Raw genomic sequence first — 21,488 nt, 5'->3', positions numbered from 1 at the left:
TGCTGTCAGACCTGTTAGACTGAAGAGCAAACTCCAAGTCTCAGCTCCACCACACAGCTTAGTGAAGTCTCCAAAGGGCTTCAATTACAAGGAAAAAAAACTCACTTGTAAACCCAGTCTCATCCCATGAGCAGGAGAAAACCAATAGCAAGTTATTTTGTTATTAATTTCCTTCTAGATTATTTTCCAGCACAAATGAATGATATAAATCCCATCCAGGCTCCACTACTGGCAAGAATCTGATTGAACATGATATGGTGTTAGTGCCACTTGGTGACTTCCAAGCACACGCTATTGCAATTATCCCTAGGGAATCCTTGTTTCTGTCTCTCTAATTAAGTTTCTCTTTCAGCCAGGTGGTGCAAAATCTTAAAATATCTACTATTCCTTAAAAAGTAAAATCAAGAGGACTGCTGAGATGAGTCACATGTTAAGAGCTCTTGCTGCTTTTGCAGAGGGCTCAATTTGGCTTCCAACACTAGGCAGGAGCTCAAAATCACACACCCCCCCAAATCCTATCCTAAGAGCTCTGAAGTCTTCTAACTTCTGTTATCTCCTGCACTACCTGAACTACAATGGTGCACATATTCAGCCATACTCAGAATCACTGAATACATGCATTTAAAGGCAGTTAGGAATAAGATTGGGGCAGTTGAGCTTGCTCAGCAGGTAAAGGCACTTGGCCTACAGCCTGAGCTCAATCCCCAGAATCCTGCATAGCGCAAAGAAAGAATTAATTCCTTAAAATTGTCCTCTGATCTCTGTGTATATTCTAGACCTGTGCACATCCCATCAAAATAAATACATCACTTTAAGAAAATAAAAGTGCCCTACAGTTATTTTACCCTGATTAAAATTATAAAGATCTGAGTCAGTATAGAGATGGGTGATATCAGAGATATTATATATTTGTCCCCAGTTGGCACTTCTTACTATACTTCTTATCCTGTGGGAAAAGCTGGATTCAAATGCATTTTTGCAGGTGTCTATAGCATCCTGTGAGATGAAACTTCAGCTGTTGATTCACAGAAGAGTCTTCCCAGGCATCTCAAGCTAGGGACACCCTCACCAATGTCCATTAGTATGATATTTTACTCCTTGCCTAACAAAGCATTGGAGGATGAACAGCATTCAAAATGTCACCCCTCGCTTTTGCTTTTCAATATCCCATAGTCATTTTATAATTTCAGTTTTCACGATTGGCTCTGTGCTTCATCTCAAATGAATTTTATAACTAAAGGTGGGATAGTGATTTATTATTTTCATGTGTCATCTGATGAGCAAGAATGTTTTCCCTCTATTGAGTTATTTTGTTATTAGCCTGGATATGTAAAGGCACGTGCCACCAGTGCCGGGCTCAGATTAAGATTTTTGTACTGGTGGACTGACATATCCATTAAGATTCTCTTTCTCAGGTGTACAATGGTAGTACATGTGTTTAATCCCAGCACTTGGGAGGCAGGAGCAGGTGGATTTCTGAGTTCAAGGCCAGCCTGGTATACACAGTCAGTTCCATGACAGCCAGGGCAACAGAGAGAAACCCTGTCTTGAAAAACAAACAAACAAACAAAACACTTTTTTTTTAAACAAAAACCTTAATCTGACTTTCTAATGGACGATCACTACTTTCCTTTGCTAATTTTAAAATCTGAAATCTTCCTAAAGATTTGATATAATTTTTACCATGTTCTCTATTTTGATTATCTTGACACCCTACATAAATTTCAAAGTTCCTTGGCCATTATTGACAAATGATTGTTCCTATCAGAAAAAAAAATTACATGAAAACATTATACATAAATTTTAATAGTATACTAATAGAGGATATTTACTTGTATTATTTTAACTTATTTCTGTCTTATTTTACTACCAGGGTCAATCAAAGTTACCTCACTAAAATGGCATAGTTATCTGTCCCTTTTTACTGTTACAATTTGAATACAAATGACTTAGAATTTGCCTTAGGCATCTGATCAAGGTATGACACTTGTTAGGCAAGATTTTAATTTTCACAATAAAAATTACAAGGGTAAGTATACTCAAATGTTTATGTGACATGCAATTAGATTTCTGGGAAATCAGCTATGAAATTATTAGATTCTTTTTATTGTTAAATCATTGTCCTTTTTCTTTCATAAAATTATGGAAATTAAATTTATCTATCCAAATTTTGCTAATGAGATCATATATTTGCTGAATTTGTATATTTTCAACTCATTAATTTCTTCAAGTATCTTATTAGGCCTAATAGTGTTATTTTGATAGTGCTTAATTGGAATGATAGAGCAACATTTATTAGAGGTGAGCTTTCCAGATACTCAATTATTCTGTAGATTGGTATGGAATTTATTTGATTTTTATTTAAAGTAAACACGTGAAGCCTATTGAAAACCTAAGCAAAATGTGAAAATTTGAGCTACAAAGAAGCTTCACTTCTGAAGTTGAGTTGGTGAAGAAAAGGGGAGAGAAAGCATCCTTAGTCCTCTTATTAGATAAAGTGTACCATGATACTGAGTCTACTTGCAAGGATTGGCAGAATTTAAGGAAGTTCAGATCAAACTAAGTTAACAGTAATTATCTATAGCTAATTGTTTATAATATTGTGGAATAATTACACTGAAGCTAAGAGTCTGTGAAATGGACTATAAATACTCAAAGCAATGAAGAAATTATAACCCAAACATTAACAAAAATATTAAAGAATTTCTGATAAAATAGAGATATTTAAATTAAATAGTATCCAAATGAATTTTTATAGAATACAGCAACCTCTTTAATATTTTAAAACATCTACATATAGTACATAAACACTACTGAATATTGTAGATAAACTGTAGTTAGTTTCATTCTATGTGACTAGAATATATGAATTTGAAAATGTTGCAAAGATTCACAAATATTATTTTTCTAAAAAATAGAATACTTAATATATAAAATGAATTATCTAAAAGATATAATCATCTTCCAACATGATATGTTATCATGTAATGGTCTTTATTTACTCTAGTGTATCAACACTGTGTAGAAGTGTGTGTGTATATGTGTGTATGCATCTGTATCTATAGCATATTTTTGTTCATATACTGAGGGAAAGGAGGTCCAGTGACTGGCCCAAATTGGATTCCAGCTCAGAGGGAGGCTCCAAGGCCTGACACTATTACTGATGTTATAGTGTGCTTACAGACAGGAGACTACAATGGGTGCCCTCTGAGAAGCCCAACAAGCAGCTGACTAAGACAGCTATAGATACTTACACAGAAGCTTGGGACCACTGTGACTGAATTAGGGAAAGGCTGGAAGAAACTAAGGAGGAGGGAGACTCCATGGGAAAACCAGACCAGGAGAATCAGCTAACCTGGATTCTCCTCCCCAAGATCTATTAGACACCAAGTCACCAACCAGGTAACACACACTAGCTGATATGAGATGCCAGACACACATACAACTGAGAACTCTCTGATATGGCCTCCATGAGAGAAGATGCAACTAATCATCAAGTGACTTGAGGCCCCAGGGAGGGGGAAGTCTGGTGGGGTAGGGATTGGGGACATCCCCTTGGAAATAGAGGGTGGAGAAATGGGATGAGGAACTGTGGGAGGGTGGACCAGGAGGGGGCTAACAGCTGGACGGCTAAAAATGATTAAAGGATAATAATAAAAATAATAAAATTTAGTAAATATGTTATTGAGTAGGAAAATAGAAATAATCGTAATGTAAGCATTCTGAAAACAAACATTACTAACATGCTAGATATCCTTTCAAGGTCACACTCTTCAATTTTCCTTCTATAGTCAGCTCTGTCAACCTGTTATTCATAATTTTCATGTTTAAACTTTTGTTACATAGTTATGCAGTAACTGTAGCCTCCCGTCCCCAGCCTGAAACTTGTTTGCTCAGGTTTCAGTATTAGAGAGCATGGGGCAGAGCTTGCTGCCCTATCGTCCTGCCACTCCCACTGCTGCTGCCTGCCAACTAGCTGTTCCGGACCTATCACGTGTTCACCTGCAACCTTACTCCAAGATGATTTGGCGGGAATCGGGTCCCTTCCCCTGCTTCATAACTGAGTGTCGTAATAGTAAAATTGAACCTTGATCAGAATGACTGTCTTGGTTACATCTTTCTCTCGCGCTGCCTAGCCTCCCCCCCCCCCGCCCCGTTTCTCTTCCAGGTTTCCAAGATGCCTTTCCAGACTAGAACCCAGACATGTGAGCCACTGGCCGAACACAACAGTAACAAATAACATTTATGCATTTGTATGTTACATATTAATCCATAAACATTACCCATACATGTATCTTCCTTGATGAAGTCTTAAATTCAACTTTTCCTTGCCTATGCATAAGTATATCCAGCTTTGTTGCACTGAGTTTAATCCCTATTTATAATTCAATTTTATAACTCTGACACCATGAGTTTATGAATTTGCTCATTCACAGCTTTGTTGAACTTAAAATTTTATTAAAAGCTATTGAGCATGTCTCTCCAAATACATCTCAAATAATTTCTACAAGAGGCCAAATAGATTTTCTTGGTTGCGAGATATTCCTTAATCAATCTACAGTACACATTCTCTACTTGTAAAGCTATTTCAAAACTACCATATAGAAATAGTGTTATATACAATTTGACAAAGAACCAGTAGACAGATGTTATTAGCCATTTAGGTTTGGAGTTTAAAGCATTAGTATCTCATATACAGAGATATATGATCAGGGCTCAATTGACTGTATGATAATATTATCATAAAAACATTACCAAGAACATTTATTAATGTGCTCTTAGCACATACATTAAACTTTTCCAGTACGAAGCTCTAATGTGCCACATTTAAATGTATACCACATATGATGTTAAATATCTCTGGTTTAGGGTAATAAAAGCATTTAAACTACGGACTGGCTGAAGCCATTGTATTTTAAAGTGTGAAATTACTTTGCCATGCATTAAATTACTTGCTTTGAATCTTCCAATTATATTGAAATGCCATCCTTCATTCAGACAGTTGATGCTGAGCAGTCTACAGTGGTCAATTACTTCCTCCAGTTTTTTTTTTTTTTTTCAGTAAAGCTTGGTGTGCAACTGTAAGTTGTATCATAAATTAGGAGAGATGTAACTTAAGTAATTCCATGAAGACTATTAGCTATCCCAGAAAATAATAAGTGTCTGTTTAAATTACACGTGGCATGTGTGATTACTTGGTACTTTCATCATCATTAATTTTTCCAAGTATGCTAAGGTCATGACCTGGGTGAATGTATTTTTGATGCACATCCAAACTATATTTGGTGAATTTAAGAACAAAATTATCTTTTTCTCAAAGAGATAACAGTGCAGTATAGCTTCTAGGAAATAAATGAATCCTTACTGAAATGTGAAAAGGCACAAGTGGTATTATTAATACTTAATCATGTCATAATCTAAGGAAAAACTAGCAGAAGTAATCACAACACTTTATAAAAGACAGAATAGCAAAGGTTACAGCAGACAAAATTGGTATTATTATTGCTGGGCTAAATGTGGTAGTTTAATTTGGAGTTTTACGTAGTGTATAGGCTGCAATCTACACATTCCTGAAAAAAAAAACAACAAAAAACAAAAAACAAAACAAAAAACAAAAAACAAACACACACACACACACACACACACACACACACACACACACACACACACACACACACACACATTCTGGGCCTGAAGTGACAGCTTAGAGGCTAAAGCAGAGGATCCATAAATGCAGGGACCTGAGTCTTCACCCAAAAGATGCCTTTGAGAAATAAGGCACAGCTATGAATCCCTATAACTTTGAAACTGTGTGGAGAGAGTGGCAAGTCAGGCTGATACCAGGAACTTTCTTGCTTGCAAGTGCAGTGGAAATGACCAACATCACTAGGAGACACTGTCCTTCCCCCAAAGAAAACAATTAAATTGGGTTACTTTGTCTAAGGAATGATGTAAATGAGAGTAGTCCTACCTAGGGAAGATCATGTTGGTACGCAAGATGGTACAATCAGTCCAGGAAATACATAAATATTGTTTGTGTGTGTAAGGGTATACGGGTATGTGTATAAAATAGTAATTAATGAAAAATGGAGATATGCATTTGAAATAGATATTTCGAAGGATTCAGAGGGAGGAAAGCAAAAGTATTAGTGTGGTTATTATATTGTTATCTTGCAAAAAAGGAAAATAAAAGAAATAAATTTTGAAAATATTGTGAGATGGTAATAGGACAGAGACATCATGATGTCAAAGTCTGGCCTCGATAAGTGTCCATTAAGATACACTACCTCAGACAGGGGGTGGAAAAGACACAAAGAAAAGAAAACCTAGAGAGCATATGCATGCACATGTAAGCATCTGTTCCCATTCTGGTGTTATGGCTTCTTTAATGCCCTCGGTTAATCATTTTAAGATGCATAGCTTATCTATAATCACTTTTAGCAAACTAGTATAAAGTAATCAAAGCAGAATATGAAAAGTATTCTTATAAACACCAGAGATGTGACAAAAAATATCTCTTCAAAGATTTGCATGGTCACAAGCTGATTGATAATTCATTGAATTTAACCATATATATAATTTCAGTTATCCCAGGATGAGATAATATCATGGAGGATAAAAGATCAAAAGCCTGAGATTGAGACATTTTAACTGGATCATTCTCAGTAAGAGGGATGGGTAGCTTAGCTTCCCTCCTCCTGTGTTGTATCTGCATCTCTTTGGAATTTATTTTTTTTTGAAAGAAATGAATTAATGTTTTGCTGTATAAGAGATGTCTGTCCATAGGATTTTTTAGTAGCAGTTCAATTGCCATCACCAGGATTTTGACATGGTTTTCTTGTTTTCCCCTTTAATTTTTTCTTTTATTGGATATTTTCTTTATTTACATTACAAATGTTATCTCCTTTCCAGGTCTCTTCTCCCCCTGCCTAAATGAGGGTACTCCCCTCCACTTCCACCTTCCCACCCTAGCATTCCCCTATACTTGGGCATTGAACAGCTTCAGGCCCAAGGGTGATTCCTCCCACTTATGTCCAACAAGGCCATCCTCTGCCACATATGCTGCTGGAGTCATGGGTCCCTCCATGTGTACCCTTTGGTTGGTGGTCCAGTCCCCAGGAGCTCCAGGGGGGGCGTGTGTCTAGCCTGTTGACATTGTTCCTCCCCCCATGGGACTGCAAACCCCCTCAGCTCCTCCAGTCCCTTCTCCAAATCTTTATCAGGGACCCCAAACTCAGTCTAATGGTTGGCTGTGAGCATCCACCTTTGTATTGGTCAGGGTCTAGCAAAGCCTCTCAGGAGACAGCCTGTACACCACAGATTTCAATCACTTTTACAAATGAGGGGACATGTTCAAAATAACAAAGATGCTTTAATTAAAGCTCTAGTTTAAAACAAATTGCTGGTCCTTGTTTCAAACATGAAGTTTTGCACACACTCCATGGTAGCTCTTCATTCATGTTTCCCATGGTAGTTTGATAAAAACCTTGACCTCCTTTCGAACTTAACAGATCACAGAACTCTTTAGAACTTTCTAGGTCACCCATTTGACTAGAAGATACAACCCATCAAGCTGCACTCCCCAGCATAGCTTATTCCATTTAGATTGTTCCATGTGTTGCTTACCAGCTAATTTGATCTTCCTTTAAGACTCCCTATTACAAAGGCTGCTTCCACAAGAAATTCTCCAAGCAGTTCATGCAGCATGGTTCCTTCATCCCTTGAAGACCCATCAGTTCCTTTCCAACTACTTTGCAGGAAATTTTCCACTGTGCTATATGTCCCTGAAACCCAAGACCAGTCACCCAAGTACATAGCCACTTGCTGCAAACTTCTTAGTCAACTGATGAAGACCTGAATGTATCTCACAAGGAGAAATCCTGACAAAAAGACTGTAAACTCAAATTTCAGACAAACAGTGAAGATTGACCTCCCAAACCTACTAGGAGTTAGCTTCCTCCTGAACATTATAAATACTTCCATCAAAAGAAGAAAGTTGCCAGGCATTGCTGGCACACGCCTTTAATCCCAGCACTTGGGGGCAGAGGCAGGCAAATTTCTGAGTTTGAGACCAGCTTGGTCTACAAAGTGAGACAGGACAGACAGAACTTTAGAGAAACCCTGTGTAAAAATTAACTAAAACAAACAATCAAAATAGTTGACTTGAACAATAATGGCATCAAAAAAAGAAAAGAGTTTCAATTACACAAGCTCCAATGAAGAAATAATAACAACACAAAAATCCTAAACAGCATCTATCCCCTAAACCATACTGCTTCCATAGTAATGGCTCCTCTGAAAAAATAACCAGGAAGAATTTTCAGACTATGAATTCAAAAAGTAGTTTTAGCTAGAGTGAAATAACTCAAATAACATAGAGATATTTACAAATAAGAAAATAAATTCAAACTATGAAAATAGATTTAGATTAAAAAAAAAACCCTCAAGTTGAAATCACACTAAAAACAAAAACAAAAGAAACCTCAAGAGATTACTAAATAAAAACGAAACAAACAAAAAACCTCAGTGGGAAGCCAGACCAGATGAATTATTTAAAAAACAAGGAATCATAGATGAAGACAAAGTAGAGGGAACGGATGGATCACTCAGTATTATTGTACTGAATGGTTGTGTGTGTCAATTTGAAACAAGCTGGAGTTATCACAGAGAAAGGAGCTTCAGTTGAGGAAATGCCTCCATGAGATCCAGCTGTAAGGCATTTTCTCAATTATTGTTCAAGCTGGGAGGTCTCAGCCCATTGTGGGTGGTGCCATTCCTGGGTTGGTGGTCCTGGGTTCTATAAAAAAGCAGGCTGAGTAAGCCAGAGGAAGCAATCCAGTGAGGAGCACCCTCCGTGGCTTCAGCATCAGCTCCTATCTCCAAGTTCCTGCCCTGTGTGTGTGTGTGTGTGTTTTCATTTCTTCATTTTTTTATTAGATATTTTCTTCATTTACATTTCAAATGCTATCCCGAAAGTCCCCTATACCCTTCCCCTGGCCCTGTTCCCCAACCTACCCACTCCTGCTTCCTGGCCCTTGCAGTTTTCTGTACTGGGGCATATAATCTTCGCAAGACCAAGGGCCTCACTTCCCATTGATGGCCAACTAGGCCATCCTCTGCTACATATTTCCTTCTTAGAATGGGGAACAAAATACCCATGAAAGGAGTTACAGAGTAAAAGTTCAGAGCTGAGACAGAAGAAAGGACCATCCAGAGACTGCCCCATCAGGGGATACATCTCATATACAACCACCAAACCCAGACACTATTGCATATGCCAGCAAGATTTTGCTGTGTGTGTTCTTGACCTTACTTCCTTTGGTGATAAATAGCAATGTGGAAGTGTAAGCTGAACAAACACTTTCCTTCTCAGCTTGCTTCTTGGTTATTTTATGTACAGGAATACAACCCTAAGACAATTTGTTAAGGATATTTTAAAAGTATAAATAGAACATTGGATACCTTTGTCACACAATGAAAATCTAACATCCATATTATGGGAATAAACATTGATATGATAGTGAAACCATGGAGAATTTGTTCAGTGAGATTTTAGAAAAGGTTTGCAAACCTAGAGAAAAGGATGACTCTCCAGGGATAGGAAGTCAATAGAATACCAACTAAACAAGACAGGAAAATTCATTCTCCATGATATATTATAGCTAAAACCTTACCAATGGAGAATAAATAAAGTGTATTTGAAGATGCAAAACAGAAAAGACAAGTCACTTGCAAAGGCAGGCAAAGTGGAATAGCAGATTACTTGAAAGAAACCAGTAACCAGTGGGGCTTGGAACAACATACTTCAAGTTCTGCAATCCCAGAAATGTTACACAGACTATTAGATCTGGCAAAGTTATTAAAATTGAAGGAGGATGAGAATTTTGCTTGATAAATACCAATATAAAACTCTTAAGTCTATGCTATATCTACAGAGAATACTAGAAGGAATACTTTGGTGTCAAGAGAAGGAAAATATCTGAGAAATCATAAGAAAGAAGCACTATCACGAAAGATAGGAAAAAGAAATGGGAAAAAATCATGAAGAAATAACAGGATTATAAGCTATAAAGTGTCAACTAGTGCTGATTATTGTAGTGCTCTCAACATGTTTTCCTTTCTTGTTCTTTTATGTGCTATTCCAATTTAGCTGTTATTGATTAAATTCTCTCAAATTTCACATGTGTGCCTAACATCTATGTACATTATTAATGGCAAAACACCCTTGCCTGATGCATAGAGTATATTTGTACTATGTTTTTGTAAACTAATGTAATTCATCTCATCCTCGATTTACTTTCTTTCTTTAACTCTCCCTAGGTTCCCTCTTCAACATTCTACTTCCTATAGATTATTAAATACATAGGACACATAAAATAACTTATTTCTCTTTGCATTCGCGTCTAAATACATTTTTTTCCACTCCAGTTCCCACCTGTTTCTCTGCTCTTTACTCCAAACTGCATTTTGTTTTGTATGTTTGTATGGCAGCATTCTATTGTCCAACATGCATTGTGCATGCACATGCATATATATGTGTGTGTGTGTGTGTGTGTGTGTTTACATATGCATCCCTATTGAAAATCCTATTGTAATTCTTTCATATCTATCTTATCCCTCAAGCCATGGAGAGCTCTAGTTATATCCATTTGACAAATTGTATGAGAATATATTTTGAGTTTTTGAGTATATCTATATTGATTTTCCAGTTTATTTTTCTATACACATGAGCATCTGCATCACTATCCAAATATGGTAGTCAGATATATGTTCTAGGAAGTTGTGCCTTCTCTGGATAGTACACAGAAACTAGAAATAGGACCAAAGTGTCTTCATTTTCACATTTTAACAATGCGACAGCATTCCAATTAATTTCTCTTTTCAGTTGGCTGTCTTTGTTGCCGTTGAGACTAATAGATTCTCCCTACAATTCTTTATAATCAATCTATATTCTTCAGTTATCTTTTATTTAGGGTTTCATGATTCATGACTACCTCAGCTCTAGTCCTCTGGGTTGACATTCTATTCAATGTGAAGAACCATTTGTTCCTGTAGCTATATTAAATATCATATTTGATTAATGATTGTATTTTCACATATTCACCTTTTCTACAGATAGTCTATATCATGTATGCTTGGAATGTTTTCCAAAACATTCATCCATTTCTATGTTCATTCGGGAAGTTGTATTTACTCTTCTCTAGTTATTTACATGGAGACCTTTATAGTAATCCAGTGGCACTTAAATGCAAGAAAAGTTATATGAATTTCTTTGATAGAAAGTCAGAGAAGTTAAAACCAAACTTGCTTTAACTGTTCAAAGTCAACAGCAGCTAGACTAATGGAGGAGGTCTTTTTGTTTTCCTTCTTTTCTTCTTGTTTACATTTTACCAACTCACATTTATTTTTTTTAATGGATATATCATTTATTTATATTTCAAATGTTATTCTCTTTTCCGGTTTCCCCCAAGAAACCCATTATCCCATCCTCCCTCTCCCTACTTTTATGAGGGAGCTCACCTACCCACTCACCTACTCCTACCTCCTCACTATAGCATTGCAGTGCACTGGGGGCATAGAGCCTTCACAGAACCAAGGCTCCCTTTTATGGCCGACAAGGCCATCCTTGATTACATATGTGGCTGGAGTCATGGGTGCCTCCATGTGTACTCTTTGGTTGGTGATTTTGTCCTTGGGAGCTCTGGGGTTTTCTGGTTGGTTGATATTGTTGTTCTTCCTATGGGTTGGAAACCCCTTTAGCTCCTTCAGTCTCTTCTAACATCTATCTCCACTGGGGACCTTGCACTCAGTCCAAAGGTATTCCTCAGTTGAAAATTCTTTGTTTAGCTCTGTACCCCATTTTTAATAGGGTTCTTTGGTTCTCTGGAGTCTACCTTCTTGAGTTCTCTGTATATATTGGACATTATCCCTATATTGGATGTAGTGTTGGTAAAGATCTTCTCCCAATTTGTTGTTTGCTATTTTGTCCTATTGACAGTGTCCTTGACTTAAACTTTGTAATTTTATGAGGTCCCTTTTTCAGTTCTTGATCTCAGAGTATAAGCCATTGGTGTTCAGAAAAATTTCCCGTTTCCATGTTCTCAAGGCTTTTTTCCACTTTCTTTGTTATTACTTTCAGTGTATCTGGTTTTATGTAAAGGTACTTGATCCAATTGGACTTGAGCTTTGTACAAGTAGATAAGAATGGATCAAATTACATTCTTCTGCATGTTAACAGCCAGTTGAACCAGAACCATTTACTGAAAATGTTCTTTTTCCATGGATTGTTTTAGTTCAATTGTCAAAGATCAAGTGACCATAGGTGTGTGGGTTCACTTCTGGGTCTTCAATTCTATTCCACTGATCTACCTGCCTGTTTCCCTACCAATACCATTAGGTTTTTAACACAATTGCTCTATAATACAGCTTGATGTCAGGGATGGTGATTGTCCCAGAATTTCTTTTATTGTTAAGAATAGTTTTGACTATCCTCAGGTTTTTGTTAATCCAAAAGAATCTGCAATTGCTCTTTTTAACATTATGAAGAATGAGGTTGGAATTTTGATGGGGACTGCATTGACTCTGTTGATTGCTTTCAGCAAGATGGCCATTTTTACTATGCTATGTCAGCCTATGAGCACTGGAAATCTTTCCATCTTCTTAGACCTTCTTCGATTTCTTTTTTCAGAGTCTTGAAGATCCTGTCACACAGATCTTTCACTTGCTTGGTTAGAGTCACACCAAGATATTTTTTATTATTTGTGATTATTGTGAAGGGTATTGTTTCCCTAATTACTTTCTTAGCCTGTTTATCCTTTGAGTAGATGAAGGCTACTGACTTGTTTCAGTTATTTTTATATCCAGCAACTCTGATGAAGTTGTTTATCAGGTTTAGTTCTCTGGTGGAATTTTGTGGCTCACTTCATTGTACAATCATATTATCTTTGAATAGTGGTATGTTGATTTCTTCATTTCCAATTTGTTTCTCTTTGACCTCCTTTTGTTATCTAATTGCTCTGGCTAGGACTTCAAATACTATATTGAATAGGTAAGGAAAAAGTGGGCAGCCTTGTCTAGACCCTGATTTTACTGGGATTGCTTCAAGTTTCTCTCCATTTAGTTTGACGTTGGCTACTCCTTTGCTTTATATTGCTTTTACTATGCTTAGGTATAGGTCTTGAATTCCTGATCTTTCCAAAACTTTTATCATGAAGAGGTGTTGATTTTTGTCAAATGCTTTTTCAGCATCTAATGCAATGATCATTTTTTTTTTTGTTTTGTGTCTGTTTATATAGTGTATTATGTTGATGGGTTTCCATATATTAAACCATCCCTGCATCCCTGAGATGAAGCTTACTTGATCATAATGGGTGATTATTTTGATATGTTCTTGGATTCAGTTTGTGAGAATTTTATTGAGTATATTTGCATCAATATTTATATGATATTCATTTGTGAAATTGATCTGAAGTTCTCTTTCTTTGTTGGGTTTTAGTGTGGTTTAAGTATCAGAGTAATTGCAGCTTCATAGAATGAATTGTGTAGTGGTCCTTCTGTTTCTATTTTGGGGAAAAGTTTGAAAACTACTGGTATTAGGTATTCTTTGGAGGTCTGGGAGAATTCTACACTAAACCCATCTGGTCCTGGTGTTTTTTTTTATTATTATTATTTTAATTTTATTTTATTATTATTATTATTATTTTGGTTGGGAGACTATTAATGCCTGTTTCTATTTATTTAGGGTTTATGGGACTGTTTAGATTGTTTATCAAATCCTGATTAACTTTGGTACCTGGTATCTATCTAGAAAAATTTCCATTTCTTCCAGCTCTCCAGTTTTGTTAAGTGTAGTAGGATCTGATGATTTTTTTTTTTTTTTTTTTGGATTTCTTCTGTTTCTGTTGTTATGTCTCTCTTTTCTTTTCTGATTTTGATAAGTTGGATACTGTCTCTTTGCCAAGGAGGCCAATTCTGTTAGGGTATATACAATTCTTTTAGGGTGAATTATAGGGACTACAGTGTTGATGCTCCAGCCCCTTGGTTCTTTCATGAGGCAGTAGTACAGCCTCAAGCCAACCTCTGCTGCTGAATTCTCCCTCCTACACAACTAAGGGCTTCAGTGCTTAATGTCAGAACTTCACTGGCTTTGTGCATCCTGAAGAATCTGAAGCCGTTCTTTTACTATGAATGTTGGACCTTGTTTCAAATAAATTGCTACATTTCCCTTCTGTCTGTCCCATTTTCATCTTATTATAGATTGAGATCTAGATGCAGAGTCACTGTATCCATTTCAATTGCCATGTACCTATTCTGTACCTTTGCAAAAGCCTGTGAATTAACTGAAGCTTTTTCTAGCACTAGAAGTGCTGCAGTACTATTTCATGCTTCCTTCTTTTAACTGCAATAGGCATGAACAGTTTAGGCTTTCAACTTTTCTCAACTGAACATTCTGGCACAACTAGGATCACTGTCTGTACATTAACAACACATAGCACATACTTTATTCAATTTTAAATTTAAAAATATAACCTTATTAAAAAGAGCCGTTGTAAATGATAATATAAAGTTAAATTTTTTTTCTTGGTTTTTCCTAACAGTGTTTCTCTGTGTAGCCCTGGCTGTCTTGGAACTCACTCTGTAGACTAGGGTGGCCTCGAACTCAGAAATCTGCCTGTCTCTACCTCCCAAGTGCTGGGATTAAAGGCATGTGCCACCACTGCCTGGCCAATTCAAATTAAATCAACATAAAAATTATGTACTTTAACACTATTATAAAGGAGGGTTTGAAATTCTAAACAAAAGACTCAGTATATATATATATGTGTGTGTGTGTTTGTGTGTGTGTGTACACAAGCTAGCACAAAGAAACAGAAAATCTTGTTGCCAAGGACCAGCCTCAGTTGGCATCCCTCAATCCAAGGAAGAAATTAGGGTTCCAGACAGGTGGGCAAGGAATTGCCAACAAAAGGGTGACAGTGGCTTCCGGCCCACTCCAGCACTGGGGTGCCTTGCCCACAGAGTCTCCGGACACCTGCAAGGAACCACACAGGATTACCCACGGGATCCTAAGACCTCTGGTGAGTGGAACACAGCATCTGCTCCAATCCAGTCGTGTGGGACCTGACACTGCATTAACTAGGGAAGCAGATAACCCGGCCTGACCAGGGGCACAAGTCCCTTCTGGTTCACTCCAGCAGCAGAGTTCCTTGTACTCAGAGTTTCTGGACAACCCCAAGGTCCTCACAGGACCCTCCATGGGATCTTAAGACCTCTAATGAGTGGAACACAACTTCTGCCAGGAGACAGGTTTGAACACCAGATATCTGGGCACCCTCTATGCAAGAAGAGTGCTTGCCTGCAGAGAGTACTCTGACCACTGAAACTAAGGATAGAGCTAGTCTCCCAGGTCTGCTGATAAAGGCTATCATAATCACTTGAGGAACAAGCTCTAACCAGAGACAACTATAACAACTAGCTCCAGAGAATACCAGATGGCGAAAGGCAAATGTAAGAATCCTACTAACAGAAATCAAGACCACTCACCATCATCAGAACACAGCACTCCCACCCTACCTAGTCCTGGGCACCCCAACACAACCGAAAAGGTAGACCTGGATTTAAAAGCATATCTCATGATGATGGTAGACAACATCAAGAGGGACTTTAATAACTCACTTAAAGAAATACAGGAGAACACTGCAAAAGAGTTACAAGTCCTTAAAGAAAAACAGGAAAACACAACCAAACAGGTAGAAGTTCTTAAAGAAAAACAGGAAGACACATACAAACAGGTGATGGAAATGAACAAAAACATACTAGACCTAAAATGGGAAGTAGACACAATAAAGAAAACCCAAAGTGTGGCAACTCTGGAGATAGAAACCCTAGGAAAGAAATCTGGAACCATAGACGCGAGCATAAGGAACAGAATACAAGAGATGGAAAAGAGAATCTCAGGTGCAGAAGATTCCGTAGAGAACATAGGCACAACAATCAAAGAAAATACAAAACGCAAAAGGATCCTAACTCAAAACATCCAGGAAATACAGGACATAATGAGAAGACCAAACCTACAGCTTATAGGAGTTGATGAGAATGAAGATTTTCAACTTAAAGGGCCAGCAAATATCTTCAAAAAAATTATAGAAGAAAACTTCCCAAACCTAAAGAAAGAGATGCCCATGAACATACAAGAAGCCTACAGAACTCCAAATAGACTGGACCAGAAAAGAAATTCCTCCCGACACATAATAATCAGAACGGCAAATGCACTAAAAAAGATAGAATATTAAAAGCAGTAAGGGAGAAAAGGTCAAGTAACATATAAAGGCAGGCCTATCAGAATTACACCAGACTTTTCACCAGAGACTATGAAAGCCAGAAGAGCCTGGACAGATGTTATACAGACACTAAGAGAACACAAATGCCATCCCAGGCTACTATACCGAGCCAAACTTTCAATTACCATAGATGGAGAAACCAAAGTATTCCACGTCAAAACCAAATTCACACATTATCTTTCCACGAATCCAGTCCTTCAAAGGATAATAACAGAAAAAAAAAAAAAAAAAACAATACAAGGACAGAAATCATGCCCTAGAACAAGCAAGAAAGCAATCCCTCAACAAACCAAAAAGAAGACAGTCACAAGAACAGAATGCCAAATGTAACAACAAAAATAAAAGGAAGCAACAATTACTTTTCTTTAATATCTCTTAATATCAATGGACTCAATTCCCCAATAAAAAGACATAGACTAACAGACTGGCTACACAAACAGGACCCAACATTCTGCTGCTTACAGGAAACCCATCTCAGGGAAAAAGACAGACACTACCTCAGAGTGAAAGGCTGGAAAACAATTTTCTGAGCAAATGGTCTTAAGAAACAAGCTGGAGTAACCATTCTAATATCAAATAAAATCAACTTCCAACCCAAAGTTATCAAAAAAGACAAGGAGGGACACTTCATACTTATCAAAGGTAAAACCTTTTAAGAGGAACTCTCAATTCTGAATATCTAAGCTCCAAATGCAAGGACAGCCACATTCATTAAAGACACTTTAGTAAAGCTCAAAGCACACATTGCACCTCACACAATAATAGTGGGAGAATTTAACACACCACTTTCATCAATGGACAGATAGTGGAAACAGAAACTAAACAAGGACACAGTGAAACTAACAGAAGTTACAAAACAAATGGAATTAACAGATATCTACAGAACATTTTATCCTAAAACAAAAGGATATACCTTCTTCTCAGCACCTCACTGGACCTTCTCCAAAATTGACCATATAATTGGTCACAAAACAGGCCTCAACAGATACAAAAATATTGAAATTGTCCCATGCATCCTATCAGATCACCATGGACTAAGGCTGATCTTCAATAACAACATAAATAATGGAAAGCCAACATTCACATGGAAACTAAACAACACTCTTCTCAATGTTACCTTAGTCAAGGAAGGAATAAAGAAAGAAATTAAAGACTTTTTAGAGTTTAATGAAAATGAAGCCACAACATACCCAAGCCTATGGGACACAATGAAAGTATTTCTAAGAGGGAAACTCATAGCTCTGAGTGCCTCCAAAAAGAAACTGTAGAGAACACACTAGCAGCTTGACAACACATCTAAAAGCTCTAGAAAAAAAGGAAGCAAATTCACCCAAGAGGAGTAGAAGGCAGGAAATAATCAAACTCAGGGGCGAAATCAACCTAGTTGAAACAAGAAGAACTATTCAAAGAATTAACCAAATGAGGAGTTGGTTCTTTGAGAAAATCAACAAGATAGATAAACCCTTAGCTAGACTCACTAGAGGGCACAGGGACAACATCCTAATTAACAAAATGAGAAATGAAAAGGGAGACATAACAACAGATCCTGAAGAAATTCAAAACACCATCAGATCCTTCTACAAAAGGCTATACTCAACAAAACTGGAAAACCTGGATGAAATGGACAAATTTCTAGACAGATACCAGGTACCAAAGTTAAATCAGGATCAAGTTAATGAACTAAACAGTCCCATATCCCCTAAAGAAATAGAAGCAGTCATTAATAGTCTCCCAACCAAAAAAAGCCCAGGACAAGATGGGTTTTGTACAGAGTTCTATCAGACGTTCAAAGAAGATCTAATTCCAGTTCTGCACAAACTATTCCACAAAATAGAAGTAGAAGGTACTCTACCGAACTCATTCTATGAAGCCACATCTTCTCTGATACCTAAACCACAGAAAGATCCAACAAAGATAGAGAACTTCAGACCAAATTCCCTTATGAATATCGATGCAAAAATACTCAATAAAATTCTCACTAACCGAATCCAAGAACATATTAAAGCAATCATCTATTTTGACCAAGTAGGTTTTATTCCATGGATGCAGGGATGGTTTAATATATGGAAATCCATCCACGTAATCCAGTATATAAACAAACTCAAAGACAAAAACCACATGATCATCTCGTTAGATGAGGAGAAAACATTTGACAAGATCCAACACCCATTCATAATAAAAGTCTTGGAAAGATCAGGAATTCAAGGCCCATACCTAAACATGATAAAAGCAATCTACAGCAAACCAGTAGCCAACATCAAAGTAAATGGTGAGAAGCTGGAAGCAATCCCACTAAAATCAGGAACTAGACAAGGCTGCCCACTTTCTCCCTACCTCTTCAACATAGTACTTGAAGTCTGAGCCACAGCAATTTGACAACAAAAGGAGATCAAGGGGATACAAATTGGAAAAGATGAAGTGAAAATATCACTTTTTGCAGATGATATGATAGTATATATAAGTGACCCTAAAAATTCCACCAGTGAACTCCTAAACCTAATAAACAGCTTAGCTGGATATAAAATTAACTCAAACAAGTCAATGGCCTTTCTCTACACAAAGAATAAACAGGCTGAGAAAGAAATTAGGGAAACAACACCCTTCTCAATAGTCACAAATAATATAAAATATCTTGGCATGACTCTAACTAAGGAAGTGAAAGATCTGTATGATAAAAACTTCAAGTCTCTGAAGAAAGAAATTAAAGAAGATCTCAGAAGATGAAAAGATCTCCCATGCTCATGGATTGGCAGGATCAACATTGTAAAAATGGCTATCTTGCCAAAAGCAATCTACAGATTCTATGCAATCCCCATCAAAATTCCAACTCAATTCTTCAACGAATTGGAAGGAGCAACTTGCAAATTCGTCTGGAATAACAAAAAACCTATGATAGCAAAAACTTTTTTCAAGGATAAAAGAACCTCTGGTGGAATCACCATGCCTGACCTAAAGCTTTACTACAGAGCAATTGTGATAAAAAACTGCATGGTACTGGTATAATGACAGACAAGTTGACCAATGGGATAGAATTGAAGACCTAGAAATGAACCCACACACCTAAGGTTACTTGATCTTCGAAATGCGAGCTAAAACCATCCAGTAGAAGAAAGAGAGCATTTTCAACAAATGGTGCTGTCACAACTGGTTGTTATAATGTAGAAGAATGGGAATTGATCCATTCCTATCTCCCTGTACTAAGGTCAAATCTAAGGGGATCACGGAACTTCACATAAAACCAGAGACACTGAAACTTATAGAGGAGAAAGTGGAGAAAAGCCTTGAAGATATGGGCACAGGGGAAAAATTCCTGAACAGAACAGCAATGGCTTGTGCTGTAAGATCGAGAATTGACAAATGGGACCTCATGAAAATTCAAAGCTTCTGCAAGGCAAAAGACATTGTTAATAAGACAAAAAGACCACCAACATATTGGTAAAGGATCTTTACTTATCCTAAATATGATAGGGGACTAATATCCAATATAAATAAAGAACTCAAGAAGGTGGACTCCAGAAAATCAAATAACCCCATTAAAAAATGTGGCTCAGAACTGAACAAAGAATTCTCACCTGAGGAATACTGAATGGCAGAGAAGAATCTGAAAAAATGTTCAACATCCTTAATCATCAGGGAAATGCAAATCAAAACAACCCTGAGATTCCACCTCACACCAGTCAGAATGGCTAAGATCAAAAATTCAGGTGACAGCAGATTCTGGCAAGGATGTGGAGAAAGAGGAACACTCCTCCATTGTTGGTGGGATTGCAAGCTTGTACAACCACTCTGGAAATCAGTCTGGCGGTTCCTTAGAAAATTGGACATAGTACTAATGGAGGATCCAGCAATACCACTCCTGGGCATATATCCAGAAGATGCCCCAATCGGTAAGAAGGACACATGCTCCACTATGTTCATAGCAGCCATATTTATAATAGCCAGAAGCTGGAAAGAACCCAGATGCCCCTCAACAGAGGAATGGATACAGAAAATGTGGTACATTTACACAATGGAGTACTGCTCAGCTATTAAAAAGAATGAATTCATGAAATTCCTAGCCAAATGGATGGACCTGGAGGGCATCATCCTGAGTGAGGTAACACAATCACAAAGAGACTCACACAATATGTACTCACTGATAAGAGGATATTATCCCAAAACTTAGGATACCCAAGATATAAGATACAATTTGCTAAAGGCATGAAACTCAAGAAGAATGAAGACCAAAGTGTGGACACTGTGCCCCTTCTTAGAATTGGGAAGAAAACACCCATGGAATGAATTACAGAGACAAAGTTTGGAGCTCTGACTAAAGAATGGACCATCTAGAGACTGCCATATCCAGGGATCCACCTCATAATCAGCTTACAAACGCTGACACCATTGCATACACTAGCAAGATTTTGCTGAAAGGACCCATATATAGCTGTCTCATGTGAGACTCTGCCGGGGCCCAGCAAACACAGAAGTGGATGCTCAAAGTCAGCTATTGGATGGATCACAGGGCTCCTAATGGAGGAGCTAGAGAAAGTACCCAAGGAGCTAAAGGGATCTGCAACCCTATAGGTGGAACAACATTATGAACTAACCAGTACCCCGGAGCTCTGGACTCTAGCTGCATATGTATCGAAAGATGGCCTAGTCGGCCATCACTGGAAAGAGAGGCCCATTGGACACACAAACTTTATATGCCCCAGTACAGGGGTACACCAGGGCAAAAAAAAAAAAAAAATGGGAATGGGTGGGTAGAGAAGTGGGTGGGAGGGTATGTGGGACTTTTGGGATAGCATTGCAAATGTAATTGAGGAAAATACATAATAAAATTATATTTAAAAAAAAGTAAATGGACAGCCTAATAAGGCAAAAAATAAATAAATGAATAAAAAAGGTGACAGTGACAGACACAGACACATAGAGAATGTATATCTGGATATATTTTTGTCAAAGTGAGCATCAGTCTTTTATATTATAGAAAAAAAAAAGAAATTAAATGATACATTAATGCCATTCAAGGTACTTTGCAGTTATCTGGTTCAAAATTACTTTTACAACAAAACAGGGGAAATGCATAATGAAAAGCTAACAGGAACCAACTGGGATAAAATCAATGTTAACAACTGGGATCAAAAGCAGCCCCACCTAAGGTCA

Source organism: Mus musculus, chromosome 1 (genome assembly GCF_000001635.26).
Source record: "Mus musculus strain C57BL/6J chromosome 1, GRCm38.p6 C57BL/6J".
Lineage (NCBI taxonomy): Eukaryota > Metazoa > Chordata > Mammalia > Rodentia > Muridae > Mus > Mus musculus.
This window is presented reverse-complemented; position numbering follows the sequence as displayed.